General features: G+C 32.1%; 1 protein-coding gene across 1 annotated transcript in view; it reads right to left on the bottom strand.

Moving 5' to 3' along the window:
- Reck (Reversion-inducing-cysteine-rich protein with kazal motifs) overlaps nt 1-14,159 on the bottom strand; it is a 183,279-nt gene that overhangs the window by 117,276 nt on the left and 51,844 nt on the right. The window contains exon 2 of the mRNA XM_067046299.1: nt 13,742-13,781. The gene's annotated coding sequence lies outside the window, so the exon portion shown is untranslated. The remainder of the gene's footprint in view (nt 1-13,741; nt 13,782-14,159) is intronic.

Here is a 14,159-nt window from a genome sequence, read left to right as displayed (position 1 = left end):
TGTATGAAAAGTAAAATAACATAATGATAAAATAATATATACAATATTTACACAATCGACCTGAGGATCCCTGAGCCCACTCTATCCCCCACGTGTGAGGTGTAGAGCAGAGCTCGAGAGATCCCAGCGCATCCCTCTCGCCGAATCACTGGTAATGGCCAGATTATTAACGTCTTCAGTGGCAATAGTTGACGTTAGCAAAGAGAGTGTTTGAAATGGGTTGGCCACTGTCGAAATTATTATCAACATTTTTTTTCTCTTGTATATTTCTTTCAAATCTATTTTTATTTACAATTCATTTAATTTATCATTATTTTACATTTGTTTTAGTGGGAAACCCATTTGAAACCTCCCCCATATGATCAATTACTAACAATTAATTAATAATCAAAAATTTGTGCGTTTTTTTTTGTTATCTAAAAAAATAAATGTTTATGTTTATAATAATTGTGAACATGTTGTTTTAATTTCAAGTATGAACATTGTTAAGATAATAAAGACCTAAAGATTCATCTTTAATATTGTACAATAGGAACACGCAGTAATAATTGAAATAAATTAGTAGACTATTGAAATAATTCAGACCAACTGACCTATCAAAGTATGGTCAAAGGTATTTTAGGGATGAAACAAAGTTGATATTCCTTTTTAGCACCCTCAAGACACCCTTAAATACGAATTTTCGAAAAAAAAAAAAAAAATCAGAAAATAAAAATGTTTACTCTTTCTTTGATTTCCATTGTAAAATCAAACAATATAAAAGACTTCAACACTATTCAACCAATCTAAATTAAATTTGGCAGTGGTTTAGGGCTCCAGAAACTACGCCAAAGGGCAGGAAAAAAAAACAGATATAAAAGGTAATTATAAAAACCTGATATAATTAAACAAATTATAGCCGGACCAGAAAATAAAACGTTTAAAAATTGTTTTCTTCATTTGAAACCCTTATTTCGCCCTTATAAGGGCATTAAATTATGGGCATCAAGTTAAGTTAAACTAAATTTATAGGTTAAAAGTAGGTAATGTAGGTTAAAAGAACAGACATTCAGGTTTCCAAAGTTTATATTAACGAAGAAACTGGATAAAATACAGAGGATCTATAAATGATTGTGTGAACACTGGACATCTGGAGAACAAAAAATCTTCCAAATAAATCGAGGTGAAATTTTTTTAATTTCTTTCTAATGATATGATTTGTTTTTCTAAAAAAAAAAAAATATTTTCTCCATGACTTATAATAATTTTAATTTTTTTTATAAATATAATATAGTTTAATAGGATCAGTATTTTTTTCTTATTCTTTGGAAAGAGATGGATCGATTGGAATACAAAAATGGTGAAAAAACGTATACTTTCTGAGCTATAAACAAAAAACTGTTAATTTTGTTCATTAAATTTTTTTCTACCAGAGATATTGGAGGTTTCAGAATCAGAATCGCAACAAACGTGTTCAACTTAGCTAAATAAATAAATATTAAGAACAAAATATATATAAGCTTTATAATTAAATAAAAGATTTAAGTTAAATATCAATGCAAAACAACAATAAAATTTGGAATTTTATTCAGTGGAAATAGAGCTCATATACTCCAAATATTGAAATATTCGTATGAGTGAGATATTAGGGCGAAGTGGAAGCGAGCCAGTTAAGTTGGATTTTACAGTAGAGCGATTTTAAATAAGCGTTATCAGAAGAGTCGAGGGAGATAGCTCTCATTAGTTCTGATCCAGTAAACAATAAGTTTTGAAGGGGAGGGGGCCCTCCCTCCTTTATAGTCTGTCTTTTGTTTCCTTATCAAGAATGTAGTTGTTAATAAGTAAGTCTGACGGATTGTCAGCGTCGATCGATAAATATACGTTTTGAGCCCGGTATCAATCCACATCCCAATCAAAGACGTTTTTGTACTAAAACCAAGGAAAAAAAGGCAGTTGTTTCACCTCAATTTTCCATTACTATAATGAAAACTATGTATAATTACTAGTCCAAGTTGATGAGTCGGCCAAGTATAGGTAGGAGGAATAAAAAAAGGCGTCTGCTGCGAAACGTTTAAAAAAAAAATATTTTTCATTCGAAGCTTTATAAACAACCAACAACACTAGAAAACCTATTAGGACATCATTTAAAGTTGAGTAGATTTTCCAAAATATGAGCTCTAATAGAGCTATTTACGTCCAATAGTTCCGGAGATACATCTTTTTAAAAAAAATTAATAAAAATGTTGTATGGAACGTACTGAAAGATTAGTAGTTAGTGAATTTATTTCGAAAAATCTATATCTCAAAAACTTTGACGTAAAGATGTCTATTAGCACTCAAATTAAAGCTAGTTTAATGGTAACATAAAAAATTTACGGAAAATCAGTAGTTTCTGAAATTATTTTGAGAAATCTATATCTCAAAAACTTTTTGACGTAAAGATGTCTATTAGCATTCAAATTAAAGCTAGTTTAATGTTAACAAAAAAAAGTACATAAAAAATATACGGAAAATCAGTAGTTTCTGAAATTATTTTGAGAAATCTATATCTCAAAAACTATTTGACGTAAAGATGTCTATTAGCACTCAAATTAAAGCTAGTTTAATGGTAACATAAAAAAGTACATAAAAAATGTACGGAAAATCAGTAGTTTCTGAAATTATTTTAAGAAATCTATATCTCAAAAACAATTTGACGTAAAGATGTCTATTAGCATTCAAATTAAAGCTATATTAATGGTAACATAAAAAAGTACATAAAAAATGTACGGAAAATCAGTAGTTTCTGAAATTATTTTGAGAAATCTATATCTCAAAAACTATTTGACGCAAAGATGTCTATTAGCACTCAACTTAAAATTAGTTTAATGGTAACATAAAAAAATACACAAAAAATGTACGGAAAATCAGTAGTTTCTGAAATTATTTTGAAAAATCTATATCTCAAAAACTATTTGACGTATAGATGTCTATTAGCACTCAACTTAAAATTAGTTTAATGGTAACATAAAAAAGTACATAAAAAATATACGGAAAATCAGTAATTTCTGAAATTATTTTGAGTAATCTATATCTCAGGAACCATAAGACGTAAAGATGTTTGCCAATACTCAAATTAAACCTAGTTAAATGTACTATAAAGTAGTTCATAACGTTAGTCTCCGTTAGAGTGCTTTATGATGTTTGACAAAACAACTGTCTTTTTTTCCTCTTCGGATCTTGTACTATTTTTTAGTAAGTAAAAAAAAAAAAGTAAACAAGTTAAAATTATTTATTCCTAATCGTTTCAGTAAAAAATGGAATATACAATTTCGTTACATTAATATAATAAATTAAATATAATGACAATACGCCGATAATTTCATTGGTTAATACACCCTAACTATGGTTGGGCGAAAATTATTCAATTGATGAGGGACAAATGCATTTTTTTTTTTAGTTTGTATTTATACATTTTTAACATGAATACAATTTTGTTCCAATAAATATAAAACTACAAATTCAGAGTACTTTTGTATTTGTAAATACAATTTCAATTGAATAAAAAATTAGTTGAATACGAAATTATTCAAATAAATGTTTAATCGAATAAAAATTAAATCGAAAAACAATTAATTTTTTACCTTTTGAAATGTCTAATATATATGTAGAAAACAAAAATGCAATAAATTTTAAGATAGTGTGCTCTCGTATCGATTTGTTTTAACTTTTTCGGATTCCAGGGCCTTGTTTCATAATGAAAGCTACGTATTAGATTAGTTCATAATACAAGTATACAATCTACTTAGTACTAACAATAATACTTATTTTTTCATGATAGGGATGAATATTAGTGATAAATTACAGGAATCAAAAAATACTAAAGTACAAATTACAATTATACAGGGACGTAACGAACGTGACGGGTAGGGGCGCAGGTCCTAGTTCGCTCGGTTCGGAACGTTATGGGTTCGATTCCCACCTGGGGCAGTTTAACATTTCTTTTTCGGCGGCCCCGAAAAATGAATCTTGACAATCCCACCTTGGTTAGTACGCGGCGGCAACTCAGGTAACCGCCAGGGGTTGGCAAAAAGGCCCACTTGCCGGACTTGTTCCCCCCACCAAATACCAATACCAATACCAAATACTATCGTACAAGTCAGTGTAATTACGATCATCTATGCCCACTTTGTCAGGTTCCTGAGACCGCCGAGCACGTCGTACTTGCCTGTACTGCCTATGAAGCACTGAGAGCCAAGATGATGAGGGAAACAGGCCTCTATGTTCTGACTGAGAGCGATCTTCCTGAGCTGAAGAAGAAGGAAAACTACCCGCACTACAAGACCTTCGTGTATGGATGGAAGCAGGCTGTGGGCTCTACTCACTTCTCCCTGAGTAGGAGAGAATAAGCTACACCAGCAAGGCCTCAGTAGAAGAGCAAGATTTATTTTGTAGCAAGAGCAAGCTGTGTGCACAGCTATGTAATGTTTGTCATATGCGAACATCCGTATTGTCTAATAGGCAGGGTACATTGATAAATAAATAAATAAGTCAGTGTTGTAATTAAATTAGTTAAATTAGTTTGTACTTTATTATGAAACAGGGCCCTGCTGTATAGGAATCCCGTGTATGTTTTCAAGAGAGTAGAAAACATAATGCTATCGATTTTAAGATCCCGTGCTAGCGAATAGATTTCTTTTAGCGTTTTGGATTTCTAAAATGTGAGGTGTCTTTATATATTTTCGGATGTTTAGATAACGAAAGTATATAAAGGGACCCTCACATTTTAAAAATCCTAAAAGATAAAATATATCGATAAATAAGCGCGTGATCTTATAATCGATACAGTTTTTATTTAGGAAGCATCTGAAAATGTATACAGGCACCTAGCTCTATAGGACTAAAAATTGTATAAACAAAAAAAAAATGTTCAATTTTATAGTTTGTTGTACTTTATTAAATATTAATTCGAAAATATTTTTTATTCGATTAAAATTCTATGAATACAAAAGTATTTGGAATATTAATTGTATTTTTTTTTTGTATAAAATATTATTCCAGTCAAAAATTCATAAATACAAAGGTATTCGTCTTTTGTCAATCGAATAATTTTCGCCTACCACAAGGGTCGAAACGTAGGCAGAAAATTTTAAAAAAGTTATTTCTATTCTTTCTTCTTGAGCGCAGCCTTGACATCTTCAAAATACAATTAAAAGGTTTATCTATTTTTTGTTAAATGCTTTGGACAACCGTGAAGTAAGGCATCGATATTATGCGAGAAAAAAAAACATTCACATTTAAAAATAACATTTTGTGTTTATTTACAAACAAAATAGTACCATTAGGATCGAAATTCCACCCCTAGTGCAAATTGCAAAGAAAACTACGATTTCGATATAAAGTTTTCCATATCGGAGAATACACCGGGGACAAAGGGATGTTTGATCTCCGGGTCGAATGGGAAGAAAACAATGTAAAGAGCAAAATTAACTACAAAATAATTTAATAAATAAATTTATTAATTTTTGTTTTTGTACTACTAATTATAAAGTTAATTTATATAAATTCCAGTTTCATCTCCATTAGTAAACTTTTTTTCTTTTTAGTTCAAGTTAATCCAATAACGTTAGTGAAATGAACTAGCTTCCACGGGTATGAAGTTAACAGGACGGACACCTATGGAAGCAACTGAAGCATATTTTCGGAATTATCCCGTTAAATTTTCACGATGCTTCGGATAATTGCGGTCGGGTTGAAATGTTCGGTAATATGAAGGTATTTGTAGCATCTAGTTCGTAGGGACTCAACTGTGCAAAGAGGAGTCACGAACGGTGAATTTGGATTATGCATGCGTGATGCAGAGCATCTGATTAACTGAATAGCATCCCAAAGTTCAAACATTAATCAAAGGAACTGTGCGTGAATGAGTTCGTTATGCGACAGTTCAAGTGCCCCTGTCATTCCTTCTTGTTTTCGCTCTGTGTAATTCTCTGTAGCTTTGAAAATTTATGGTTACGGGTGTGACGTTAAACAAAAAGCCTTCCATTAATGGTCTATTTAGTGCAAAAGAAAACATTCCAATTCGGAGAGGTAGTTCCTGAAAGAGGGCGTTAAAACGGACTCTTCAGCTTTACATGTATATGTAGGGTGGATATCATGTTTACTCCCAATAATCTATACAATTTCAGGAATTTCATATCTGATCGCTGAGTAATATTGATCATAATATTTTGACAGTATTGTTAATCTTCTAACCTATTCCATAATTTCCAATTGATTCAGATCCTTTTTTCACGAATTTTGATACTAAATCAGATTTCAAAACGAATTCATATCAGGAATTTTTTTTTCTATCTAATGAGTACTGAATGTGTAGATCGCAAAAAAAAGAAAACATATTTTACGGTTTTTGTATATTCTGTGTGGAAAATATAAAAAAACTTACACAACAAAATCGTTTTAGAATTCAATTCAAAATTCCAACAGATCACCTTTACCCTTTGTCGTAAACCTACTGACTGCCCTACAGTTTCATTTAATGATGTTACTCTTACCCCTGTCGAACAGATCCGCTACCTCGGACTACAGTTGGACAAACGATTAACCTGGAATCCTCACACAAGACTGAAAAGACAGGAAACAGCACGCCGATTTCGACTATTAAAGCACTTACTAGACAAACGGTCTAAACTTCCAACACATTACAAAAGACTGATCTACGTGACTGTAATAAGGTCAATTTGGACATATGGAGTTGATCTTTGGGGCTCCACTAAACCTTCGAATTCCTCTCGTATTCAATCCTTACAATCCAAAATCCTTCGTAAAATCCTCAATGCTCCTTACTTTGTCACAAATAAAATCATACATAAAGACCTTAATGTTCTCTACGTAACCGATGTAGCCCGACCCAGATTTCACTCCTTCCATTATAAACTCTCTAACCAGTCAAACCCCCTAGTTTCTAATCTTGCATCATCCTCCATTCCGAGGCGCCTAAAAAGAAGATGGGCATGAGACCAGCTAATATAAAATGTCATTAGAGTGCTACCAATGGTTAGTTTCTCTACACGCCTGTAACACTCCAATTTAACTTAGCTCAGATTTACTAAATGTATTATAATGTACAGTTGTAAATAGCAATAAATAAATATTAAAAAAAAATTAATTAAAAACATCCTAATTATGACTTTGGAATCTGCTGGAGAATTGAATTTTGAATTTTAAATTGAGTTAGATCTTTTGAGTTTTTAGATTTTTCCTAGATCGTTCGCATAGAAATAGTCCAAAACAATAATGAATTTATTATTAATGATTTTTTTGCAATTTTTGCTTCCAAAATAAGTCTTATAAGATTATATTATATAATAATTCGTCTTAAGATTTGAGATACTCTTAGAGTCTCTGAAAAATATATACATATATACAAAGTGTTTTAGGAGAAAACGATTGTAACGAAGGGAGTATTGAGTTTAAAATTAAAAAAAAAAAAAAAAATCTTAAGCAATAAGAATACCTGAATTTTTTTTTAGTTTCGTTTTATTTTTTTTTTAATAACTAATTTTCTGCATTCAAGGATCTTAAGCTGGGATACAGTATGTCCCCAACCCTGCCTGCAGACACCAGAACGTAGGTGGCCAAAGAACTGGAAGGACTGCGTGGAAGAGAACATGGCCGGCAGGGGACTTGAGGAGGAAGACTGATGGGACAGAGAGAAGTGGAGGGACGGTTTGACTTAACCTGGCAACCCATTGAGGGAAAACCTGCAAAAGTAAAGTAAGTTTTTTTTTTATATCTGGACATACAGCGTTGAGCTCTGGGGCTGTACTAAACCTTCGAATTCCTCTCGTATCCAATCCTTACAATCCAAAATCCTTCGTAAAATCCTAAATCCTCCCTACTTTGTCACAAATAAAATCATCCACAAAGACCTCAATGTTCCATTTGTAAACGATCTAGCCCGAACCAGATATCAATCCTTCCATCACAAACTCCATAACCACTCAAACCCATTAGTTTCTAATCTTGCTTCCTCTTTTATTCCGGACAATCATCCGAGGCGTCTGAAAAGAAGATGGCCTCGAGACCTTATATTGTAAAAATGTTTTTAGAGTGCATTGGGTAGTTTCTCTACATGCTTGTACCATACCATTATGATTTCCTCAAATTTACTTGATGTATTTATGTACAGTTGTAAATATCAATAAATAAATTTTAGAAAAAAGTTTTTTTTAAAATCTAAATTCCCCCTCCTAAAAATTGGATTACTGGTGCAAACAGAGTGTTATTATTCAGAAATAGTTTTTAATATTTGTCTAACAACTTAATATTTTGTTTATTTTTAATTTCTTTTTTAAGGTGCGAAGTTGATTATAACAATATTGCAATCACGTTAGATTTTCTACCTGAGTCTATCATGAACTGCTTTAAGGTAATAGTTGCTATCTACTATCTTTAGCTGTATACAATGTCTTATTAACCTTTTCGCCAAATTAAATAATAATAATTAGTGGGTAACATAAAACCGACGAAGATCACCTAATGTGCAGTTCATTTAGTATTTTATTTCACTTTATTTTAATATTACCACACAGTTATATGATCACTTTCCACTCTTAAAAAAAAACTTTAAAAATAAAAAAATCTGTACTGCTAAAATCTATGAGAGGTCAGAGATGCAGTACTTTGTAACGAAGTGCTGTTACTAGACAAACGGTAATGCAAGGAGGTGAAAATGGCATTAGAGAACAAAAATAATAGGTAAATTTATTGACCAAAGAATAAAATATATTTTGCGTTAAGCAGAGGCTGTAGCCTCGTATTCAGCAGAGCGGGTACCTTGATTCAATAACATAAATAAATAATAATTAAGGCAATTTTAAATATTTAGGATTCTGGGATCTTCTTACAACGTGTTCTAACGTTATGTACTCTCTGTTCCAAATAAATAGAAATAAAATATGAAAGTAGTTTTAAATTAAGGGAAAATAAATAAGTATGAAATTGTTTGTATATATATACTATGTTTTCGTATGAGCACATAGTTAAAATATTTTCGTTTTTCAGACTGAATTATCGGTTTTTATTAAAAGTTCAAAAACCAACACCTAATTTTTTTTTCGTTACATAACCTAAAGGGGAGATTAAGTCTGTTCAGGGTATATTGGAGTAAGACAGGGAGGTATTGTCGGTGTGGACTTAATCAAGTGTAGGCCAACTTCCTCAAGCGTAGACCACAAAACTCCAAGGACTTAGCTGTTTAATATCCGTACCCTCTTTTATTACCTAAATATGCTTATAATATAATATTAATTCGGCAGTGATATAAAATTGTCACTGTATGTATCAATAGTTGTGAGCAATGATAGTTCAAGAGCCTGAGAAAAAAAAATCATTTTACACAAATTTTCCATAATCCCAATATATAATCAAGTACCTCAACATCCTTATCCCATACCTATTGCAGATTTGGCCCAAAATATATATACCTCATTTAATTCCAAAATCCACACTTAAGCAAACCCTTATGAAGCATCTTAAAAGAAAATGGCCACGGGACCTTTTAACTTTAATAGCTATTATTGAGTGCTTCCTTCACACGATATTATCATGAGTTCTAAATCATGTTACCACACTTACATATAGTAAATTTCAATAAATAAAAATACCCTAAGAGAAGGTCTACCGGTATAAAATTAATTTTACTATGTTTACGGAACCAGATAGTCATTAAAAATAAATAAAAACTTTATATTTTTGTTTGTTGAGTCGTGTAATTCGTATTTTTTTAAACATTATATGTATTTTAATATACCTACAGTAAAGTCGGGTATAAAAACGAATAAGATGTAAGTAGATGGAGAGAAAAATAATATAACATAAGTATTATATAAATATGTATAAAGAATACATAAGCATGTATATGTATATACATGTCGTCCAGATGTAGCCCAAGGTAGCGGATCTGTTCAACAGGGGTAAGGGGAACATTATTGAAGTATACTGTAGAACAGTCAGTAGGTTTACGACGTAGGGTAAAGGTAATTTGATGTGATTTACTCTAATTATAACATCATTCTTCGAGGGCTGTGATATGGGATTGGAGAGTTTGGGATGCAATTAAAGAGTTATTATTAACTTTGAGCACACATGTGTCATTGGCATACGTGGTGAGGATAGTGTTGGGATTGGTTGGGATGTCAGCTGTATAGATTGTGTAGAGGATGGGACCGAGGATACTACCCTGAGGAATACCAGCGGACTGAAAGAAGAGAAGGAATCATTGTGATTTACTTTGAATAATCTGTGAAATATCAAACTCCTCAGGAATCCTGTAAATTTTTAAAGATGATTGTTTAATGTTAAACGAATAAAATGAACCATATCTAAGAATCTTCACAATTATCAAATTGAGCATCATAATATTGCCAAATTTACAAAAATGAATGTTTTAAATATCCAGTTTATAATGTAAACGTATAAATATAAAAATCACAACTATATAAACATAAAATTATGAGGTTTGATCTATTTTATATCAAGTTCCAATGCAATGGTTCTGTAAATATGAAGAAACTAGGGAAAAAATTCTGATTAAACATTTTAAATCGGAAAACTAATTATTTCAATAAACATCACTTGACGATCCCTAAAGGATTTCAGAAAATAGCCAAGAGACGAGAGAAATATCTCGGACATTAACTTCGGACATCTTTATTCATTTTTTTGAGCAAACAGATTTTCAGTTGTTTAACTTAACGCTCTGTCGATGTTAACCTTTTTAAGGCCTTAATTTTTCGTCTCTAGAGGAAAACTTCCTTTTCAGAGGGGAAAAAAGCTTGTTGGCCGGGTACGTTTATTCAACAATAAAGTAAACTCCGGGCAGTGTTAAAGTTTATGAAGGGGGAGAAAGGTGACAAAAAATACCCTACCCCCCACCCTCTGTCGTGTTTTACCGAAAAGGAAAAGTTGACAGGTATAATGGAGCACCTTGTGGTTCAACAGCGATAGCTATATATATAAATAATACATATGCAATATAATTATATGTTCTATATGAAGGGACTAAATTATTAACCTACATTCTTCACTACATAAAAATTTATAGTTACGTGAAAAACATATTATTTCAATAAAATAAGGTTTATAAATTCCATTGTTTATTAAAAATTTAATGTTGCGAAATTAAATCACACTGTATTATAAGCTAATAAATAGACCTATCTACGCAGTCGAAACAGAAAAAGAAGCTGTTATTACTAACGAAAAAACTTCAATATACAAAATATCTCAGAACAAAATTTAAGTCTTCACTCACACAAAATTTATTGAATAGCATATATGTAAATAAAAACAGTTTATTATTCTGATGATTTGTCATATGATATCCTACATCAAATTCTTTGATGGGCTGAAAGCCTGTGCCAACCCTCTATCCCGTGAGATCGCCCCTCCACCAAGACCTGGGAGGTGGCAAAGCATTGTCCCCTTGGTCGACGTCCTCGCCTTGGGAGGCGATTCTGGATCTGCAGCCTGAAGTCATCACTTCAACACCACCAACAGGAATAGCCCCGCCCTATTCCTAGTGACCATCCAGGCAAACATATGCCATAACTGTTGACAGCGCCTTCAGCGGACCCGGCAACCATTCTTATAATGCCATCCCGGCAAAACAAGTAAATGAAATAGCCGGTATATGTATATATATATAAATATTTGTAAATGCTTTTTCTTTGCTCCAGGAGGTAAGAAACAAAAAATTATTATTCTGGGACTAGGCCCCTTCAGAACAATTTTAAAGTTACTTTGACAATTATAAGGTAATTTAGTATTAAAATATATTGGCGGAAAACAGTGAGGCTGCACTTAGTTACTACTTATATTATAATCGCATATCAATAATCATTGGTTCAGAAGAAAAAATAAATAAATACATAAAAAAAAAACGAAACAAATTGGTTATTATAATATCACTTGAGTTCTGGCAATTGTCAGATGCTCCGCTCATGTTGAATGATGCGGCTTTAGTGCACTTACTTAGCCTCCATTGGCTCATTACCAGTGACACGGTGAGTTGGCTGCGTTGTTGTATGTCATCAGTTCGAGATTGTAAATATTGCATAATCCTTGATGCTCCTTATTACGTCACAAATAAACTCCTTAACTATCCTAACCCATTAATTCTTAATCTTTCATCCTTAACAATCCCTGATAATCCTCCGAGGCGTCTAAAAAGAAGATGGCCACGGGACCTTCTAATTTAAATTAATGTTTGAAGTACCACCAATGTGTGGTTCCTTCCCAAGATTTTCAAGTGTATATGAAACATACTACATATTTACCTATTGTATTATTTTGTACAGTTGTAAATTACATTAAATAAATAATTTTAAAAAAAAATTGTATAATTTATTTTACTTTGTAGATTATGTTAATTTTATTTTATTTTTATTTGTGTTTTATGTTTATTTACCACTATTACTCATTCCCCAAGTTTGTGGCAGATTGTAATAATTATCAATAGATAAAGTAATTATCATTATCAGTTATAATCTTTACAAATAACAAATGGTGATGTATACATCAACATATTTGTTATTTCTACTATAATTATATTGGTTCAGTCTGGGGAAGCAAAAGGTCGTTAAACGAAGGGTTTTAAACGAGGGAAGGGTTGATACATAATGTATGGTATAGTTAATGGAGTTCCAGTGAAAGGCAGCTCGGGTAAAAAAGGATTGGTCAAACAGCAGGTTTTCTAGGATATAGGAGGGACGCTGAGTACTAATTACCTGGAATAGAAAGAAAGCTAGCAAATACTGGCATCGGAAGGATGAAAAGAGGAAAATCATATGTGTTTAATTTAGGTATTCCCCGGAGTAAAAGTTGGGGGATATTATCCAAACTAATTTTTATATGCTGGTATGGCTGGTTTGAATAATGTAGTGGACTGTATTTATAAATGATAACTATGATAAACAGAATAAAATTCCTCTATGTTGTATAATTGATGACAATTGATCATAGTTTGCTAAACATGATTACAATCGGTGTTATTGGGTTAGGTTAAATTTTGATAGCTGATTACAATTAATGACTTGGATTAAAATAACTTGTTGTTGTTCTATAGTGAGGACTTGTTCTTCTTCGGTGTCCTTTAGTTCCCTCATCCTGATTTTCTTTCCCTGCCTGCTGGTGTTGGTTAAACTATTCCCTCATCTTGAGAAATAGTTGAGAGCCCATTGTCCTGGACAGCCTGTATTCACTTGTCTGTGTCTTGCCTCACTCTCCAGGGGGTACTTAGCCAACTTATTTTCTCTCCCACTAGATGGCAGCATTTTCATATTCATCTTGAATCCTATTCAAGGGTGAGTGAGGACATTTTCCCCAAACAATATGCATATGTCTGGTGATCCCGAGAACAAATCCTACTGATCAATTCATAAGACGTTTAAATTTAGCTTCGAATTCACCTTAGAGTCCACCTTATACTAGGTAGTCATAGTCGAAGACGGGGAAAACACGAAAGGAAACCAAGAGTTGGCGGGTTTTAAGAGGAGATAAGGGATTCTATTGAATTGCATGGGGTTGCTATAATAAAAAATGACTTCATGATTTTTTGAATTCCGTTATATGGGAGAGGAGTATTGTTTAGAGTAAGATTGACAAATATATTTTACGTAAATATCTGAACACAATTAATTCTAAACGAAACATAAAATAGTATCTTATTATTTATTTTTATAAATAATAAAGAAAAAAATTATCAGAAAATAAAGCTTACCTTCCTCTTCAGTCTGATTGATACATTTCCAGAAGTGAATCTGAAATCATATAAAACTATTAGTTGATCATAATTAAAACAATATGTTACTAAATAATATACTATTTTGTATTAAAATAAATATAATGTTACTTAGTCATAGAATAAGAACGTTGCATTGTGATACTTAGCTGTAGTGTAAGAAAACAATATTGTATCTCAATAAATTACTTGTCTGGCAATGGTTAGATTCTCCACTCAAGTTGAGTGTTTGCGGCTTTAGCGCACTTGCTCAGCCTCCACTGGCTCATTACCAGTGATGCGGCAAGAGGGACGCGCTGGGATCTCTTGAGCTCTGCTCTACCCCTCACACGTGGGGGATAGAGTGGGCTCAGGGATCCTCAGGTCGATTGTGTAAATATTGTATATATTATTTTAT

This window comes from Halyomorpha halys, unplaced genomic scaffold (genome assembly GCF_000696795.3).
Source record: "Halyomorpha halys isolate HHAL.00 unplaced genomic scaffold, Hhal_1.1 Scaffold484.1, whole genome shotgun sequence".
In the NCBI taxonomy this organism is placed as follows: Eukaryota; Metazoa; Arthropoda; class Insecta; order Hemiptera; family Pentatomidae; genus Halyomorpha; species Halyomorpha halys.
This window is presented reverse-complemented; position numbering and strand designations above follow the sequence as displayed.